The sequence below is a fragment of the Chelonia mydas genome, chromosome 2, assembly GCF_015237465.2.
Source record: "Chelonia mydas isolate rCheMyd1 chromosome 2, rCheMyd1.pri.v2, whole genome shotgun sequence".
Lineage (NCBI taxonomy): Eukaryota > Metazoa > Chordata > Testudines > Cheloniidae > Chelonia > Chelonia mydas.
Genome location: NC_057850.1, coordinates 132636174 through 132657110, shown reverse-complemented (window position 1 = coordinate 132657110; position 20937 = coordinate 132636174). Strand labels below are relative to the sequence as shown.

The following is a 20937-nucleotide window of genomic DNA, read 5'->3' as shown; positions in this document are numbered from 1 at the left end:
CTGAGGGCTGGGGGATATATGAGGCGCCACTTCCTATAGCCAAGGGAGGGGCTAGGGCCATGAGGCATGAGCACCACCCCTCTATGGGTACTACTAGGCAAAATTCTCTGGCACGCTGGGTGCGCACACAGCTAAGTGGATACACGTCTCCATCACATCTTGAAGAACCACAGTTACAGCAAGTAACCATTTCTTTTAGCCCACAGTCCAAGCCCTACAAGGCCAAGTGAATTGACCCAGGCTGTCAGACTTTGTGCCGTGGGATTTTCTTCGCAGTGAAGATGTACCCTCATCATCTAATAGCGTTTAGAACCCCTTGTGATTTTCCTTGTAAAACTAAGATTTTGTTCTTTTGGGAGGGATGAAGGGAGGAATGTAGCAAAACCTTTTAAAATGTTTTGCTACTCACAGGAACTTTCAAAAACTTTTAGGGATTGTGTGAATTCTCTTACTTTGGGGTTCTCCCATACCACTTCCTGTAGAGATGCTGACAGCTCTCAGTGTCAAGCAGCAATGGAAATTAAGATGTGTGATCAAGCTGAGGAAATGTAGAAATGAGTTGATGGTTAAAAGGAAATGAAAGAAGAGGGATTCAAATGGAAGATGGATTCAGGGGCGGGGCAGTGGGCAAGGATTTAGAGGTGGAAGACGTGGTGTGGGAAAACCATAAAGGTACTGCATCCCCTGCAGGCAGGTTCCAATGTCACAGTATGGTAGGGGGGAGCTGAAGTAATGGGGGTAAAGCAGGAGAGAACATAAGAACGGCCATACTGAGTCAGACCAAAGCTCCATCTAGCCCAGTATCCTGTTTTCCGGCAGTGGCCAATGCCAGGTGCCCCAGAGGGAATGAACAGAACAGGTAATCATCAAGTGCTCCATTCCCTGTCGCCCATTCGCAGCTTCTGGCAAAGAGAGGCTAGGGACACCACCCCTGCACATCCTGGCTAATAGCCATTGATGGATCTATCATCCATGAATTTATCTAGCTCTTTTTTTAACCCTGTTATAGTCTTGGCCTTCACAACATTGAGGTCTGAAGCAACTGAGGATGAGAAGAAACAAGTGCAAAAGCAGGAGCTGGGGTAGAGACACAAATATACCCTTGAATTTACACCACCACATTCTGACACCTATATAGTGCCAAGTAATGAAAATGGTACTATTCTGACTGAGGTGCTAACCACAGGGCAAAGTCCACTGGGAAGATGTACAGAGAGGGGAAACCTTTTCCTTCTCCCCAGGCTGTGGATTGAGTGAAGATGTGGAGACAAATCCTGCCCAAATATTGTAGTGGCCTCGTGGGTCATTGTGCAGGTCCTCTAAAGAAGGGTATATGTGCGTGTGTATGTATAGATAGATAGATATATAGGTATATAGAGTAGGGCTGTCAATTAATTGCAGTTAACTCATGCGATTAACTCAAAAAAATTAATTGCAATTAAAAAAATTAATCGCACTTATAACAATAGAATACCAATTGGAATTTGTTAAATATTTTTGGATATTTTTCTACATTTTCAATATTGATTTCAATTACAACACAGAATACAAAGTTAATAGTGCTCACTTTATATTATTATTTTTGTTTACAAATATATGCACCGTAAAAATGATAAACAAAAGAAATAGTATTTTTCAATTCACCTCATACAAGTACTGAAGTGCAATCTCTTTATTGTGAAAGTGTAACTTATAAATGCAGATTTTTTTGGTTACATAATGGCACTCAAAACAAAACAGTGTAAAACTTTAAAGCCTACAAGTCCACTCAGGCCTACTTCTTCTTCTGCCAATCACTAAGACAAACAAGTTTGTTTACATTGACGGGAGATACTGCTGCTTGCTTCTTATTTCCAATGTCAACTGAAAGTGAGAACAGGCGTTCGCATGGCATTTTTCTAGCTGGCGTTGCAAGGTATTTACAGGCCAGATATGCTAAACATTCTTATGCCCCTTCCATGCTTCGGCCACTATTCAAGAGGACATGCTTCCATGCTGATGATGGTCAATTAAATTTGTGACTGTCCTCCTTGGGGGGAGAATTGTACGTCTCCTGCTCTGTTTTACCCACATTATGCTATATATTTCATGTTATAGCAGTCCTGGATGATGACCCAGCACGTGTTCGTTTTAAGAACACTTTCACAGCAGTTTTGGCAAAACGCAAAGTACCGAAGTGAGATTTCTAAAAATAGCTACAACACTCGACCCAAGGTTTAAGGATCTGAAGTGCCATCCAAAATCTGAGAGGGACGAGGTGTAGAGCATGCTTTTAGAAGTCTTAAAAGAGCAACACGCTGATGCAGAAACTACAGAACCTAAACCACCAAAACAGAAAATCAACCTTCTGCTAGTGGCATCAGACTCAGATGATGAAAATAAACATGCATCAATCTGCACTGCTTTGGATCGTTATCAAGCAGAACCAATCATCAGCATGGCAGCATGTCCTCTGGAATGGTGGTTGAAGAATGAAGGGACATATGAGTCTTTAGCACATCTGGCACGTAAATATCTTGCAATGCCAGCTACAACAGTGCCATGTGAACGCCTGTTCTCACTTTCAGGTAACATTGTAAACAAGAAGCAGGCAGCATTATGCCCTACAAATTGTAACCAACCTTGTTTGTCTGAGCGATTGGCTGACCAAGAAGTAGGACTGAGTGGACTTGTAGGCTGTAAAGTTTTACATAGTTTTATTTTTGAATGAAGTTTTTTTTGTACATAATTCTACATTTGTAAGTTCAACTTTCATGATAAAGCGACTGCACTATAGTACTTGTATGAGGTGAATCGAAAAATACAATTTTTTGTTTTTTATAGTGCAAATATTTGTAATAAAAATAAATATAAGGTGAGCACTGTACACTTTGTATTCTGTGTGGTAATTGAAATTAATATATAAAAATTGAATTTAATTCTGATTAATATTTTTAATCATGCAATTAATCACAATTAATTTTTGTAATCGCTTGACAGCCCTCATATAGGTATATATCATCGGAAGATCCATATAACAGGTCTCTTTCCTTGCTCACTCCTGCCTCCCCCTCCAAGGGAAGCTTCACAGCCTTTGAGGAGAAGGCTGAGTTTACCTGAAAGAGACCACCCATTACTTAATTCTCTCATATCAAATTGTTTTTGGAGTTTCATTGCTATGCTATGTGTTATTAATTGGAGCCATGTTTCACCCCAGAAGTGGCTGCATTTCCACAGTAGGTGAAGTATTTCCACAGGCTTATGATCCTGAAAGCAAAATCTACAGTATAAGTAAGGTTACATAAGGATTTTGATTACAAGTCCCTATTTTTACATATGCATTTATTTCTGGAGAGAAAAAAATCTCCTTTCCAGGTAAAACTGTCTTTGCTTGGTTTCAGTTTGGAGGGAATTTTTTAAATTTTAGGAAAAATCTTTGTGCTGTTTTTGTGTTGCAGAAAGGTAAGAAAAGGTGTACCTTTTTACATTTCCTTTCATATGTAATTCATGGTTGAAATTTACAGTTTGAAATTTTTGGGTTGACTAATATTTGAGGATTATGCCCTTTCATTGCCTATGAAAAACAAATACCCCATACCCTGCACACAAAAATAAAGACCCCAAAGTTATAGCATTTAAAAACTTAATATCATAGCTCCTAGCGTTAGTTATCTGGAGGTGCAGTAATTACTTCTACCAGCTCTAACAGTTACGCCCAATCCTGCAAAAACTTACGAGTAGTTTTATTAAGCATAATAGAACTGCTCACATGTGTAAGCATTTGCAGCATCAGGGCTTTAAAGTCATTCAGCAGATCGTATTTATTGACTTGAGTGGACTTTGGATCCCTACAGCTGTAATTTATTTCCGAATATTTAATTAATGCCCCATTTTGTAAAGTGTTGGGCAACTTTAACGGGCAATGCTATCTGTGCCTCCTATAATAAAATAATGAAATAAACAATTAAGTTCTTCTGTCCACATTTGTTTCTCCTTTTCTTCACCTCATTAATTTCTTCTGCTTGTTGGATATATGGAGTTGTTTCTACTCCTCTTCCAGCTTGTGTACACTACTCAAGGCATAGAAGCTCATGCAGAATTTGTTTGTGGTGGGGTATACTACCCCTTTAAGTGATAGTCTGGAGCTCACAGCCAAACCAGTGCAATCAAGTGGCACCCTGCATCTGTCCTTCGGACTTGGCTATCCAAACAGGAAAAGGAGAAGAGATGAGAAGCCTACAGGCCACAGATCTGGGCTTTAGAGACCTAGTCTTTCTGACCACAAGTTTGGTTTCTCTGACTCAAGGATCTGAGGTAAGGGTTCATTGAAGTGGATTAAGCCAATATACTAGGCATGGAGCTACCTCAAATAGCCAATGGAAGATGCTGATGGGGGGGGGGGCGTGTGCTAAGCCCTGTCCCTCTTGTGGAGGTAGGCACCTAAGCCAAGGCTGTAGGGAGGCACCTATCACTGCTTGTGATCCACAACTGGGAACCTCTCACCTGGGATCAGGTGGCTTAGGTGCCTAAATCACTTCTCGGTGGAATGGATTAGGTGCCTGCCTCAGTACACACAATATGGCTGGGGGAGGTGGTGCAACTACCCTCCCTCCACCCCTCCCCAGCCCATCACTTTTAACTAGATGGTTGGAGTATTTGCCTGGGCTGTGGGAGAACCAGGTTCAATTCCCTCTTTCTGCTCGAGGGGGAGAAAGGATTTGAACAGGGGGCCCACCTCCCAGGAGAGTGCTCTAACCCCTGACCTATGGGATATTCTGATGGGGGGGTGTTCCCTCAATTTCTCCTGCTGAAGTTATTCCACTGTGACTGGAGAAGGGGGACTCCAGGCAGGTGTCCTAACCATTGACGACAGAATCTCTCTCTCCCACAATGACTGAGGATAAATACTTAAATAGTCTTGGGAAAGAGAGAGAGGGATTGATTCTGTAGTTTAGGTGCCTAAACTGCTTCATGGATCACACCCTATGTGCACAAATTAATTACCCCTATGACTTTTAGGACATTACAATTAGAATAGGGATTCAGGAACAGACAAGATAAGGATAAACAACACTTTATTCCTGGAAAGGATAGGGACAAATTAGAAGATGGTAAAGAGAACAGGCAAAAGAGTCAGGGACATTAAATAAATGAGGACCCAACCAATTCCACAGCGGTGAACACTAAATACACACAAATTAAATAAATATAACAAAATGCCGCCCCACCCTCAGCTGATTGGTGAAGTTGGGGAGAGATGGTGTCTGTTGCTGGGATGCTAACATCCCTTTTGACTGGAGTGAGTCCCTAGTGGCCTCAGTCCCAAGTCCCATACTGGGAGTGGTTGAGCCAATGCTGTGTGACTGGAACAGTCAATGCTTGCCCATTGTCATTGACCTAGGAGCTTCTACAAACTTCACAGTAAGTCCATTCTGTTTCTGTAGTTAAAGCTTTTCAATTAACCTATAAGGGGAGAAGTGTTCAAAAACTATACATATAGCTTGACTTAAGGGTTGCAGTTCCCTCTGAATAGAGGAGGGAATATATTTCAGATACTATATTTTGTGTATTACCTCATGCCCTTTCTTGGGTCCCAATCCTAAAAGTGGAGGAAGAGGTCCTGGAGAGGCAATAGAGGGTTCTGTGAAGCACATGTTGGTTGCTGCTGCCTTTCTTTAGGGCCCACACTGACCACTATCCTTTCCCCTTAGTAGTAAGAGGTGTCTGGTGGGGAATCTGCTTACTGTATGACACATTCTACATCTTTTGTGGTGTAGAGTTCTTTGCCTATCTTAATTTTTGTTACTGTGTATAAACAAATACAGAAATATTCATTTATGGGCTTCATGGTCAGTTTATGTCACCCAGTTCTGTCCTGAACCCTGTAGAATGTTATCACGGCTGGGACTGTGAAAACCCATGTGGCGAATGAACTTCCCAGGCTAATCTCTGGCTCAATAGGATCTTCGGTGAGGAACACCACTGCAGTGGGGTAAGGCAGGGCTGCAGGACCCCTTCCAGTGGGGCTACAGAAAATGCTTATTGCACTAAAGGAATGAATTCTAAGGCCTGGTCACTGTAAGGCCTGATCTACACTTGAAAGGCTTTGCTGGCATGCTATGCCTGCAAAGCACTCCTACTATAGTCACAGCTTTTACTAGCAAAACTGCTTTTGCCAGTATAACTTGTTCCAGACCCAGTGAACACAATAAGTTACATTGGCAAGAGCACAGTTTTACTGTTGTAACTGTGTCTATACTAAGGACTTTTGCTGACACAACTGTGGTGGTCACAAATCATACCTCTTCACACCCCTATCCGACATAGCTGTAGTAGCAAAAATTTGTAGTGCAGACCTGGCCTAAGTTAGCTGGATGGAGAGTTTTGAGGACCTGCTTTTTCGGTTTTTGTCTCACATTGCTTCCCACATTTGGTCCTTGGTATAAGGAAACCTATGTTTCTCCCTTAATGGGTGGGTGTAACAGACATGTAGGAGAGCACAGCAGCAGAAACCAATAGGGTTGATGAGTAGTACAGTACAGGCTGGCCTGGCATCAGGAGGTCAGAACACATAGCAGAGTGGTGGTGGCAGTAGGGTGACCAGATGTCCCGATTTTATAGGGACAGTCCCGATTTTGGGGGCTTTTTCTTATATAGGCACCTATTACCCCCCGACCCCTGTCCCGATTCTTTACACTTGCTATCTGGTCACCCTAGGTGGCAGCAGCAGCATGTGAAAATGGCTAGAAGACGAGGTGCCTCACAACAATTTGAGGAGAGGAAAATGAAATTATGTATCTTCCCTTATTGATTCTGGGGTCTTAGCCAAAACAGTGAAGAATCATTGTGAAATGGATGATGGGTATGTTACAAAGTTTAAATCCCGCCACTCATTGTCTGGAATCTTTCCATTTTACCTTTAACATTAAATTTGATGTACATACTCCTGCATGTTGGGCTTGCCAAACCGAGATGATATTTGTGTCATTAAGACAATCCCTGGTGAACATCACTGTTGTATAGCATGTATGATAAAACAATGAATATGCTAGCATATTTCATAGTAGGTAACAACATTCTGGTATCTAAACATGATTTATTAGTGTTGTATAGTTAAAAATAAAAACTTCTCTAATATATTCCTTTGCTATGAAAGAATTTCTAAAACATTCCAAGGGCTTGGAAGTACTGGTGAGCATTTTATTTAAAGGTATAGTACTGCTTTTTGATGTCTTGGGCAGATAGTAGCACCAATTCAGAGTATCAATCAGAGTTGCATGTAAAATGCCATGATGTTATGAAAGTTGCTTGTTTTAGAAAGAGAAGAATGTGCTCTTGGCTTCTTGCAGTTACTGGGAACTATTACAAAAATTTTCTTTCCCTTTTTGGAATGTGTATCCCACATTTATATAATATGGAAGTGGTTTAAGTGAATTTTAGGGTGCCAGAATAACAATTTGTGTACTTTTTACAAGACATTTGCTTTATAAAAATATTGATCATTTGTGCTTCTATGGCACCTTCTATACATAGATATCAAAATGCCTTACAAACGTCAACAAAACCTCACAATATTCCTGTGAGAGAGGCAAATATTACCCCCATTTTACAGAGGCGAGAAACAGAGGCACAGGGGAGTGAAGTGGATTATCCAGATCAAGAAGAGGGAGATACATGATCATTCCTGTCCTTTCTGTGCTTGAACAATTAGTTTGTGCTTTATTGAAGTTATGCAGCTGGACCTAAATGAAAAAAGAACTTGGCCCTTACTAAGAGGATCTAGTCTATCTAATTTGTTTGTATGGGTTTAGAGGACAACGACAACTGCAAAACAAAAAATGGATATTTGTATGTGAATGTCATTATCCAAGGTCTCAGACATTGTTTCGATAAGGTTGTGTGATTATAATCTTGGGGGGAAGGGTGGTTTAAAAGTCTGAGTTGAAAGCTGGAGAACATTCTTCTCCTAGGAGTGAATATTTTGGATACTCGTTACAAACAAATCTATATATTTATTTTTGATAAATTTAATACAAAACTCCCCTAGAAGTTGACTACTTTTGGCAATTTTTCACTATGCCTTTAACTCAAAAATGGCTTAATGCCCATTTCTCCCCTGAATGGACCAGCTTTTAATCTATACGATGAATTGATTCCCTTTTTTAAAAAGATATATTTGCATATGGGGATTGGATGGGTTAGCAGGCTGTTTAATAGTCTACATGTCCTTTTGCTTCTAGGTCACCAGTTCAAATACAGCCAAAGTTAATACTGACCTGTGTGAAGGCTGTTTGCTGACTACATAAAATACATTAAGTGCCAACCTAAAAGAAATTCAGAGCAAACAAATGCAAGAGTTCACTTCATTCTTCATGGTAGCCTAGCTACTGAAAGAGACTAGGGTTGTCAGTTCTCCTAGAAAAAGAGGTGGGAAGGGGAAGTTAAAATTTAAGTTCCATGGCCCTTCAATAACTGAATTTCACAGTGACTGGGAAATGAATTTTGGCAGACAGGTTCCCAGTCAGAACAGCCATTCGGTTGTCCCTGACAAAATGGATTCCACTTGTACAGATAAATTAGTGCTAGAAATGATATCCAGAGGTGCTTCTTTGCAATTCCTCTCGAATCCACTATGGCAGTTCCTATGGCCTCTAAGACCAAGGAATTCCCAGAAGTGTGCAGAAATCCACCTTATCACTCAGCATCTCTTGTGAGATGAGAGCCATTTACTTTCTTTCTTTATCCAAGCATTTCTTTCAGAACTAAAAAATGGGGTGATCTGGGAACAGCGCTGGATTTCAAAGTACTCAAGTGCACAAAATACCTCAGATTTTGGTTGGAGAGCCTCTCAAAAATCCTCACACCTCTGTCTTTGGGATATTTCATGACATGACTCCAATCCCAATCAGACTGGGACATGGAAAATATCTTGAGTTCAGTTACTTGGAGATCCCTTTCATTTCTCTTTTTTCAGCCAGTCCAAGAATATCTACCACAATATTGACTAATCTGGTAACTCCCTTCAGAATCCAGGTTGTACGACTGTATCTAGTTTGGGGTGGCACTTTCCTCAAGGGACAGTCAGAAAAATAATTCCTGCACACAACTGAGATGACAATCTATTAACTGAAACACATGGTCTTATGTCAGTTTATCAGAAGAGTGTTTCTGTATCAGGAGAGAATAATCAAATCAGATGAAACAAAACCCAGTCCATCCAGTTCCAACTACTCCTTCTTGGGAAGCTGGTCTTCTTGTACACGGAATGGCTTCCTTGGGAAAAGCTTTTCTTGAGGATACTGCCATAGTGCATGCTGAACCATTGGAATCTGGCCTAGTCATTGCGACTGCACAGATGAGTACATTGGGACTGCCCACCAATGTGAATAACTTTCACAACTCCCCTGTGTGGAGAATCAGCTTTCCCAAAGGAAAACAGGTACTCAAATAAAGAGATAAACACTGCAACTTAAATCAAGTAATTTAAACTGGACAATCTCTAACACAGGCCGCACTGAAACAGATATTTCCAGAATAGATTACTTTACTTTAGTGGTAACAATTAAGTATGTCAGGACCTCAGAAGTGACTTAATTTAACATCATAATCTGGTTGTTTAATTTATCAAGCTGTGATTAGCTCTAACTTGTCTACCTCAATCAAAGCTCCCACACAAGTGTTCATGAACAAGGCCCTGTTATGTCTAATAGTTTTGTTCAACTTCTCCTACATATACTATACTACAATAATTCCCTGCTTTTAAATTAGAACATACTAATCCAATGAGCTGTGAATGTATGAAGTGTCACCTGTGTAAAATCTAAGCATACTATCGTCTTTATCAATTGAGTTGCCTCTTAGTAATTGGAAACTGAGCCTAATCATACTCTTACTTAAGAAAGGCAATCATGTAGTGATTTTGTAATCCTGGGATTTAGGGATCAATTCCACTTTGATCTTTTTGGATCCCAAAATACCTTATTTTAACAGTGGTATTTTAAAGTAATTTAGTCATTTGTTTTATTTGTTTCATCTTGGTTAACTTAAACATTCGTGTTGGTATTGTAACAATGTTGAAACAGAAGATAAGAATTGAGATGATAATGGGGAATTAGTCCTTGAATTAGTTAACCAGCAAGTTTTATTTAGCCTTAAAAACAACTCCCCCCAAACCCTGTAAAATGTCTGTTTTTTTCTCTTTAAATTTTAGCTCTTATTTTATTATCTTAAACTCTTCAGTGATGTTTCCCTACATTGCACATTAGAGGAGTCACTGATCATGCTTATGGATGCCTAAGCCTAATGACTATGGATAAGAGGTCCACAGGAAACAGAGCTCAGTGATTCATCACTCAGGTCCAAATTAATCTATAGGGTAAAACCACTAACTTCAGTGGAGCTAATCAAGTGTTGAATTTGACTGTCAGTCTTGAGCATTATTTGATACACAAGGTGCCAGCTGCAGCAGCAGCTTCCTAACTCAGGGCTCCATGATGCCAGAGGATGTCATAACATAATGGGGTCAGATATCAGCTGCAGGTTAAGACCATGTGACCTTCTTGCTTTGCATGGAGCTCTTAGTAGTTCACATTTCATCACTGCAGAGTTGCAAGGTTTCTATATTTAATAAGTATTGCAAGTTCCTGAATAACTGAAAAATTTAAAAAATATACTGAATGCATCACAAAAACACAACTTGTACTTTAATATTTTTGACAATTGAATCTTAATTATTTATTGTTACAAAAAGATATTCCCACTCATTATGTATTACCATAAAGTCTTTGTAATATGCAATTTCACTTCAGCAATCTGTTACCAGATCTCTCCACCAATTAAGAACACAGTGGTTGTCCTGGAAGCTAGCAATTGCTGACCATTACCACATGGTGGTATCCCAACTCCCCACATTCATCACCTGTATTTAACATAGAAAATCATTGTTGTAATAGTGTGTAATAGTCTATCTACCCAAAACCTAGCACTGCGTGGCACTTCAGATCAGCTGCATGTGCCAAACAATGGAAGCTTCCTTAAAATTCACTTCTTAAAGCAGCCACTCAACAGTCATTTTTGTGTGTCTGAATTAACATGTGCAGATGGAAAAAAAAAGCAGATTAATGAGGTTCTAGTGTAACTGCCATTAAAGTATCTCTGCAGTTCAGTTCTGTGTTTGTGGAGAATCACATGTTGGGGTGTACATGGTGGGTGTTTGATTTTCCTTTTATTGCTATACCACATTGGTTTTCCATGCTTATAATATTCTCCATGGGCATGGGAGTAGGGAATAAATCAGGCAAAGGAACATTTTGCAGTTATAGACATTGATGCCTAATTGGATTTGATGATTTACTATAGCAGACAAACCACTTCATTAGAGCTTTGTGCAAAAGCTTGTAAATGTCAGCCTCTGAGAAGCTGTTATTTTTGACAATGTAGCTGAGAGTGATCTGTTACTCAAAGTAGTCTAATATCCGTTATCTATCTCTGGCTTCTGGTTCTTAAGATGGTTCAGGTGAGAGTAGTTTCATTATTATGAAGAACATAGTACTACTATGATGCTTTGATTTTGTGTTTGTGTAATCCTTTGACATTCCTGCTCCCTGACTTCGGAATATCCGCACAATTTACCTTCTGAAGGCTGGTCAAAGATTTATGTGACTGATCTTGAATTCCTTGTGCACCCAAAGCTCCCACTGAAGTCATTGGGAGTTGTGGGTGTACAAGAAATACTGAAGAGTCAGGCTCAAGTTTTTCTCTGAGTACCCTCTTAACAAAACCAGAACTACGTTCTTCAGAAGCAGATACTTACTTATCTGGTCTACCAAGAAATATGCTTGTAATAAGACTGAAAACTTAAGATTCCCTTTTCAAGAACAAATCCGTTGAAACTAAAAACGAAACCTCCTTTCACAGAATATAAGATCTCATATCTATCTTCTGGTTGGTAGGCATTGTAAACTATATATCCAAATCCAGTTTTTGTGGTGGGTTTTCAACTTCCACTAGACTTGGGTGCAGAACTAGGAATGTCATTCACTGACTCCATGCCTTGATGTACCACTAGACTTGTCAGGAGGATGAGAGTTAGCAAACAAAGTAGAATGCTTGATTTCATCGTTATGTAATCATTGAATTGAATTCCTTCTGGGTAGTTAAATAACAGTGGTAAACTACAGTTCCTGTATAGTTATCAGAAAGCAAAATATAGGTAAGGATGTGATTGATGTATTCCCAAGAGGCAAATTCTTTCTCTAGTACACAAGTGTAAATTAGCGCTGACTCTTCAGGGCTGGCCTTACCATGAGATGAACTGAGGCGGCCGCCTCAGTGCCAGACTGTGGGTGTGTGGCGGGGGGGGGCACTCTACTAGGACGCAGAGTGTAGAAAATTGTGTCTGCTGCTGGTGCATACGTATTCTGTCTGCTCTAGATGCACGGAGATAGTGGAGTGCTGTGCTGGAGGAAGGAGGGCACAAGAGACATATCAGGCAGGCAGGAGAAAAGGTGAGAGGGAATAACAGAAAGCAGCAGGAGCTGCAGGGAGAGAGAGGAGGAGAAGGAGCCTCTTATGTACCTCTCTAGCACCCCCAGGAGCCTGGACTGATTAACACCAGCATCTCAGGGAGCTTCCTGTTTCCTGCTGCTTCCCTGAACCCACTTAAGGAGAACAGGCAGTCAACTGAAGTAGTAGGAGCCAGTTCAGCCCTTAAGACACTGATATCTTCCTTCACTCAGGCCTTGCTACCAGCCTGCTTATTTGTTCCCTTCAACTGAGTGTTGAGAGCCGCTATAGCTGGCACAGAACAGCAGTCGTGAGTGAAAGAAGAAAACACCCCTCTGGGGCAGCATTCAGAAAAAGAAAGAAAGCAAAGGAAGCTTTTCTATATAAGCAGGAAGGAGCTCTCCTGAGATACATAGACACAAATGTTCACGGTGAGCCTTCCGGCCCCAGTGAGGACGTGAGTGGTGAGGAGATGCCTGATCTTCCAGTTAGTCAGCGTGCAGGTGACCTGACAGCTACTGCAGCATCCATATCTCCTTCTCAAATGGATGTAACCATGCACATTCCTGAAGAAAAGTGTAGATCAAAGAAGAGTGTGGTGGAGAGGCAAGGAACAGCTGCTGCTGAGTTTAGTTCCTTAAGTCGAGATGATCCAGGACTGTGGACCCACTTGAGCAGTAGCCTGAAGGACTTCCTTGTACTGCATGGGCCACAGTAAGTGAAAAACTTCATGTTCCCCAAAGACAATGAAAATAGAAGTTTCCATCCAACACATTACTGGCGTGAAATCCCCAATGGTGACAAAGTGAAGAGGCCGTGGCTTATGTACTCAGAAACCCAGAATGCTGCATACTGTTTTTGTTACAGACTCTTCCAGTCTAATGTTCCAACCACATTGGGTTCTACAGGAACAAAGGACTGGAAAAATCTGGCATGTCATGAGAAGGCAGCAAATCACCAGAGAGCATTCCATAGGTGGAAAGAGCTTGAGATGAGACTAAGGTTAAAGGCCACCATAGATGATCAGCATCAAGAGAAGGTTGCATCAGAGTCTCTTTACTGGCAAAATGTTCTGAAAAGGCTCATTGCCAGTGTGAGAATGTTTGCTACCCAAAACCTAGCACTGCGTGGCACTTCAGATCAGCTGCATGTGCCAAACAATGGAAGCTTCCTTAAAATTGTGGAGCTGATGGCTGAGTTTGATGCTGTACTCCAGGAGCATCTAGAAAGAGTCACCACGCAAGAAATGTACACACACCACTACCTTGGAAAAACCATTCAAAATGAGATCATACAGTTACTGGCAACAAAAGTCAAAACAGAAGATTGTGGCAGATCTGAAGTCAGCAAGATATTACTTTGTTATTCTGGACTGCACACCTGACATCAGCCATAAGGAACAAATGACTTTAATGGTGCGTTTTGTAACAACAACAGGACCAAGTGAAAATGTCCCTGCAATGGTGACTGTCAGAGAGCATTTTCTAGAATTTATTGACATTGATGATACTACAGGAGCTGGTATGACAAATGTGCTTCTTAAAAAGCTGGAAGATACAGGAATTGCGATAGCTGACATGAGATGTCAGGGCTACAATAATGGTGCCAACATGAGAGGAAAGAACAGAGGAGTGCAGACACGGATCTGAGAGTTAAACCCTCAAGTTTTTTTTGTCCTATGCAGTTCTCATTCATTGATCTTGGTGGTCAGTGATGCAACATCAGCTTCTAGTGAGGCTGCTGAATTTTTTTAATGTAATTCAAAGCATCTATGTATTTTTCTCTGCATCAACTCATCAATGGCAAATTTTGAAGCAACATCTGGGAACATCTTCTCTGACACTGAAACCACTGAGTGCCACGATGGGAAAGTCGAGTGGAGGCGATAAAGCCTATCAAACACCAAATTGGGAAGATAGATGATGCCATAGTTGCCATTATGGAGGATAATACTATGACAGGAACTGTTCATGGGAGAACAGTGGCAGAGGGAAATGGAATCACCAGAAACATACATAAATTCAAATTTCTGTGTGGCTTAGTGTTGTGGTATGACATACTGTTTGAAATAAATGTTGTAAGCAAGAGACTCCAAGGTGTTGACCTTGATATATCTGGAGCAATGGAACAACTGGACAAAGCAAAGTCATACCTACAGTCTTACTCGTCAGATGAGGGATTTCAAAATGTTCTGAAGTTGGCAGAGGAACTTCACACTGAAGCTATTTCCCCACCCATTCAAGAATACAAGAGTCACCGAAGAAGACATTTTGATTACGAGGCACAGGATAATCCCATAAGAGACCCCAAACAACAATTCAAAGTTGAATTCTTTAACCAGGTACTAGATTGTGCAATACAGTCAGTTGAAGAACGTTTCATACAGCTCAAGGAACACAGCAGTATATATGGGATGCTGTATGATATTCCAAAATGTCTCACTATACCTGAAGAAGACCGACACCAGCAATGCAGGGCACTAGAGAGGGTGTTGACACATGATGACATGCATGATATTGATGCGAGTGATTTAGGTGATGAACTGAAAACCCTTTCAAGATACATTTCTGCAGGATCAACTCCAAAGGCTATTCTGGAATATATGTGCGCAAATAAGATGACCACCCTCTTTCCAAATGCTTTTGTTGCTCTGCACATACTTCTAACACTTCCTGTAACAGTTGCCAGTGGAGAACGCAGCTTCTCCAAGCTGAAGTTAATAAAAACACATCTACGCTCCACAATGACACAGGAGAGGCTGGTCGGCCTTGCAACCATCTCAATACAGCATGAGCTGCGCCAGACTGTGGACCTTCAGGAATCAGTTCAAATCTTTGCAACCAAGAAGGCACGGAAAGCACCACTTTGATTATTCAAACAGATAAAAATACCAGTGTTTACAATGCAGACAAGAAAAATTACATTTGCTGTTCAGGCGTTGGAAAGTTAAGTGTTACTTAAAATTTTTGAACAAGGCATTTTAAGTTGTCAGTTCTCCTTTATTAGGGTAGGTAGCAGAGCAGTACCATGAGAGGAGTAGAACAGGAAGAAAGAAGAATTGAGACCTTTCAAAGTTTTGGCCCAAGCGAGGGGACATGGGGGCTTCATTTGAGCTCCCAGCCTCAGGTGCCAAAATGTTGTGGGCCGGCCCTGCATCCATATTCTAAGTAAAAACCAGCCTTATTAGTCACTACACTGGTTTTCTATTTGATCACTTTTTCTAGAGGTCTGCACCCTGCTTGCTTCATTCATGTGGGTAGTGTTATTTAAGTTTCATGGGATTGCTTCAGGAGGAGTCATGGCAGCTAGATCAGGCCCCCAAACCATTGGACTAATATCGATTTTGTCCATAATTATAAGTGTGTGATGTCAGCTTGCACAACACGTCACATAAATGCAATGTGTAATGATAAACAATTAATACAAGTCACCTCAGTAATGAAAACCTAGTTTAAAGGGTGAATGATTAAGGTAAGAAGTGCAAAAGGAAAAAATGGTTGTAATCCAAGTAACACATGAACACATAAAAGTGAAAATATTTGGAAGTGAGAAAGGCCTATTTAAAGCTTGAATTTGGCTACTGGTTGCTGATGATGGTATTAAACAATACATAAAGCATTTGGAGATTCAGGGCACATCTGCAGGTTACCTCAGTTTACATACTGTCTTTGCTTGATGGTGTATACTCTTCTTGTAATGAAGCTGTGAACTGATTGAATCCTATGAACTATGATTGAGCACCTCTTGAGTGGAAAGTGATAATCTTTGCATGCATCCCTTTTAATGATTTTGGGGGAGGGATAGAGCACTGAGTGGAATGAAAAACTAACACTTATTTTATATCTTATGAATTTATAATTAAGTTTGTGCTGAAACAGCATCACTGAATGAAGTTATCTCACTCATCCATCTGGCCCAAAAGAAACCAGGCAGAAATTATGCCAAATCTGTATCTTAGCAAAGCGCACGCTAACAGTAACAATGTGTTTACCTTTTTATGCATAAGTGACAAACTGCTGGTAATGAAAGGAGGAATGAGAAACCTACATGATTACTATACTTTCAGCCTTTTTTCTTAAGATAGGCATCAGCTTCACATAAGCACAGAGGAGATTGGGCTTACAGGCAATTTCTCATGGATGTTGAGGCAAAGGCAGAGTATCTTTCCACTTTGTTTCTGCTCCTAATATGATTGCCAGAGCAGGCAAAAGAGAGAATTCACCAAAATCATCAGCAACAGTGCTGGAAGATTTGTCAATATGTGATGACTGAGGATAGTTTTCGGTGTGAGCTGTCTGGCAGCAAAATCCAAAAAGGAGAAAGTGCCTCCTTTGCAGATACCAGTACCTAGTACAAACCCAGTCTGAGGAAAAAGGAATGGTTTTCTATGTGAAAAGCGTTTGGCCAACACATAGATTAATGATCATTGACGTTTAAATTTCAAGGAACTACATAGTGTTGCTAGCTGTGTGATTCCTATTCTATTGGCCAGCCACGCAGCTGAAACAACACGCATTTCTTTACAAATGTAGGGGTTAATATTTTATATGTAAAATGTGTTTGGAACAGGCTTTTGGGGGGAGGTGAGATCAATTTGAAGTGGCAGCACTTCAAACTGGATATTGTGAAAACAAAGCGTTGTGAAAACATCCGTGTCATTGTCCATTTTTTGGTTAGAACTCTGATGCCGCTTGAAGAACTGAGAGTAGAAGTAAGCAATGCCATCCTTGGTAAAAAAAAAAAAGGCAGCATAGGTGCTTGGCTAATATAATGGTGGAACTCAGTGGAAGTTGGGCACCTAGCTCCTTTATCTTCCTTTGAAAATTCCAGACATAAATCTTAAGCACTTGTGAAATGTTTTCTGAGAACAGCACAGTGTAAGGAGCCAGTCCTGGCTCTGTTTATATGAAAACTTTTTATATAGATACAGATTGTGCCTGGTCCTTATGTGGATGAGCAATGAGTAGGGTGGGGAAAAGAGGCCATAAACAGGGCCAGATTAAAGTATGCTCACTATAGGTTTGTGCTTACAACATTAGTTCCTTAAGTTATGTGGTTACATGGGAATCTGAACTTTCATTTAAAAATCAATAAGGTTCTAGCCCTCATGGTTGGGAAGAAGAATTTGCAGGGGCATATCCTTGGCTTGTGTAAATTGCCAAAGTGCCAGTGAAGTCAATGGAGATATGACAGTTGGCACAACTTGAGAATCTGTGAAAATATGAACATAGTGTAACTGATGCAGACACTTGCCTGAGTTTGCAGGATGCCTGAGAGAACAGGTCAGAAACATGTGAAATGCCCCATGAATCTAAATGGGTGTTAACTCCCACACTTGGTGCTCTGGGAATCCCCATCAATTCCATCCAGCAGAGAAGTCTGTGTGGTAGGAGAGTGGAACAGGTTCCATCCACTAAAGAAAATGGACTTCAGCCATTGAAATAAATGCTAGGGTCCCCTTTACTGCCATGCCTGCCTTTCTGGGGTGGGCACAGGGAACCCCTGCAGGTGCCCCTCTTGTTCCCAAAGAAAAGGGGGAGAACTGATGCTATTCCTGAGGGAGATTCCTGAAGTGTCCTCCTGGCATCTCTACTCCCATTTGGGAGGTGAAGCCATGGAATAGGACAGTACCTATGACATGGTTTGCCCAGGTCCCAGATTGCCCTAATCTGATTTTGAATAAAAGGAGTCTTCCTTCTTCCCCCACTTTCTCTTTGTTTGGCCTGCACAAGGGCCCATCAGAAATCCAGTCCTATACTTAGGTGAGCTCAGGTGTTGTTTCCTCCCTAAAGAGAGTAGGTAGGAGGCAGGGCCATATCTTTGTTTCCCCCTAAGCACATACTACCAGAGTTGGCTGGCTATGTAAGGGGAGTAAACTGTACTCCACAGTGGGGTATAGTAGCTGACCCTCTATTTCTGGGAGGCATTCTAGCTCCCTAAGCCTCCTGGTGCTCTCCTTTGGTGGAGTGACTCTGTCTTTTCCCCCACTCCGCAACATCTTCCTCCCAGATAGAGCTCTTGATACAATCTAGCCCACAATTGCCGAAAGCAAAGACCTATCATTACGTTACCATCATATAAATTAAATAATAACTTTAAAACACAGGAGGTCATTATGTTGCTGCCTAACTACACTATTTAGGAAGGGGAAGGAAGTTGTTAAATGCCAAGCAATGGAAACTGCCATATAGGCAATTTTCGATGCTGGACTGGTGACTTTCTGACAGAGTCCAAATTTATTCTCTTGTGTGTCCATAGACAGCGAGGCAACAGTCACAAAGGGTAACTTTCAATAATTGGTGCCAGAGCAGCCCGCACTACTCTAGAAAAGATACTCTAGAAAAGAAGCTGCTGGTTCTGTTTTTGCAATTTTAAAAATACATTTATAGATCGGAGCAGGAAAGGTACTTTGTTTGGGTATGTGACTGCAATATGCACCTCTTGTTAGTTGTAGGCACTGAAATACTGAGTTAACGACCTGGAGTCAGGGAGTGTGTTTTCTTAGTGAAGTTGACAGGGTTCATTTCCCAAATATATAAATATTTTTAAAAGATCTTCCTTTGTAGGGTTGTTACACTTCCACTTATGGGTATAAATAGCTGCTCATCAAGTTAGAAAAGAAGGGCAGAATTTGACCTGCAGTTACCCCCATGCAACCCTGGTAACCTCAACCTTGTTCCTAAAGGCTGAAAACAAACCTGGAATGAACCCTATCCATAATGAATTATGCATAAGCAAGGGAGAATTCTGGTGAGTTAAATTATTAATCAAGATTTTTATATGGCCATTTACTGCACATCAGAGACTTGTTAGAAATGGCAACTCCCAAGGATCCCAGGTCTTCCTGTGTTCTTGATCCTTTAACTGAATAATGGGAAAACATCTGTTTGTTTTTTTAAAAATAATATGGATAATTTTAATAAAGATTCAATGATTCTTTAATTACAATTAATAGCACAGTCCAGACTGGCTATCATGTTGTTGGGAGACAGTCAGATACTTGGAGCACTCCACCTGTAGATTCATACCTCATACCTGAGAGATACAGGTAACTTGCAATAACCATATGTTCTGCCACATATAGCTCATTAGATATAACTTAGCCTAAGGATAATTACTCACAGTACATAGGAGAAGAGGCATGTGGGAAAGACTACTTGGCCATCTTGAGATAGGCATCTTAAACATTTTTTAAAAAACCCTCTATAGGAATAGGGCCAAATTTACTATTGGCCAAAGCAGGAACAGTCCCCTAGAAGTTAATGGAGTTGTAGCTGTTTATGGTAGTGGTGGATTTGTCCCCTGGAAACAACAGCTGTGTGACCAGGAACTTCTTAGTGCCCTCTGGCAAGGGGGTGCATAAAGATTACAGGGATCTCCTGGGTATGGTATTTACATTCTAATTCACCAAAACGGTATTACTTTTATTAGAGACTTCATGTATCATAGTGGTCATCGATATCATTGCAAAACGCATGTATGGATGTTGTGTAAGGAGTAATGAATTGAAAATGAAAAATTATGTTCTTAAGGTCTGTGTCTAGGGACTGGTCACAAGGAAAGGTCAGAAACAGCTTTTCTGTCAGACTAGAAATGCTTATCTATCTGTCTGTTTATATGTAAATTAAGTATTGTCTGGTTCACAGTGGGCCTCCACTCACCACTCTGAACTGAATGCTAAGGAAGGATTATGAAATCTTAAAAGACAGAATAGTAGTAGGAAGAAGTAAATAGCGGGGTGGGGGTACTCTATCAAAGGTATGTTCTGGTACCTTTAGGGGACAAAGAAAACGCCCTGTCATCCTTCACCTAGTAAGTAAATGAACAGTGAGTTTGCTTCATGAAAGAGGAGTCTCAGCCAGGCTAGGCTGAAAATGCTAGACAGCACTTTGGGTGAGATAAGCCTTTTTGGACAGCAGGTTAACTTGTTAGTTAAATTTAGTTAATACAAAGCGTGTTATGATTTTGTTTTATATGTAACCATTAGTTTCCAATATTCTTATTCACTGTCACTTGAATCTCTGTTCTTTGATGATAAACTTATTCTTGTTTTCACTATAAATATATCTAAGTGCTGTGTGTTCAGCAGGGCTGAGTTCTGAGGTATAACTAGTTAGCTGTAGTGTACTGTTCCTTCAGGAGCAGCAGCCTGGTAGTTCTGTGAGTGTTCAGCGGATAATGGCAGGGACACTATAGGGAATGCTCAGAGGATTTGGGGGTTGGTGTGTGCCTGTCGCTACATGCACAGAGAGATCAAGGCCTACAGAGGCTTAGAAGGTGGTGCTTGTGTTGCCAAAGGCTGATGGTTTCAGGGAGCTGATCCACAGCAGGTACAGACAAGTCTCCCTCACGCTCAAAGCAGTGGGTGTTGAGGTGCCTCACAACCCTGGGTACCACTGGGGAGCATCATGGGCTGATACACTGAAGAGAACAAATGAGGCTGCACTTCTTACA

General features: G+C 40.9%; 1 long non-coding RNA gene across 1 annotated transcript in view; it reads left to right on the top strand.

Moving 5' to 3' along the window:
- The first annotated feature begins 4185 nt into the window (after nucleotides 1-4185).
- LOC122464587 overlaps nucleotides 4186-20937 on the top strand; it is a 64180-nt gene continuing 47428 nt past the window's right edge. The window contains exon 1 of the long non-coding RNA XR_006288767.1: nucleotides 4186-4293. This is a non-coding gene — a long non-coding RNA (uncharacterized LOC122464587). The remainder of the gene's footprint in view (nucleotides 4294-20937) is intronic.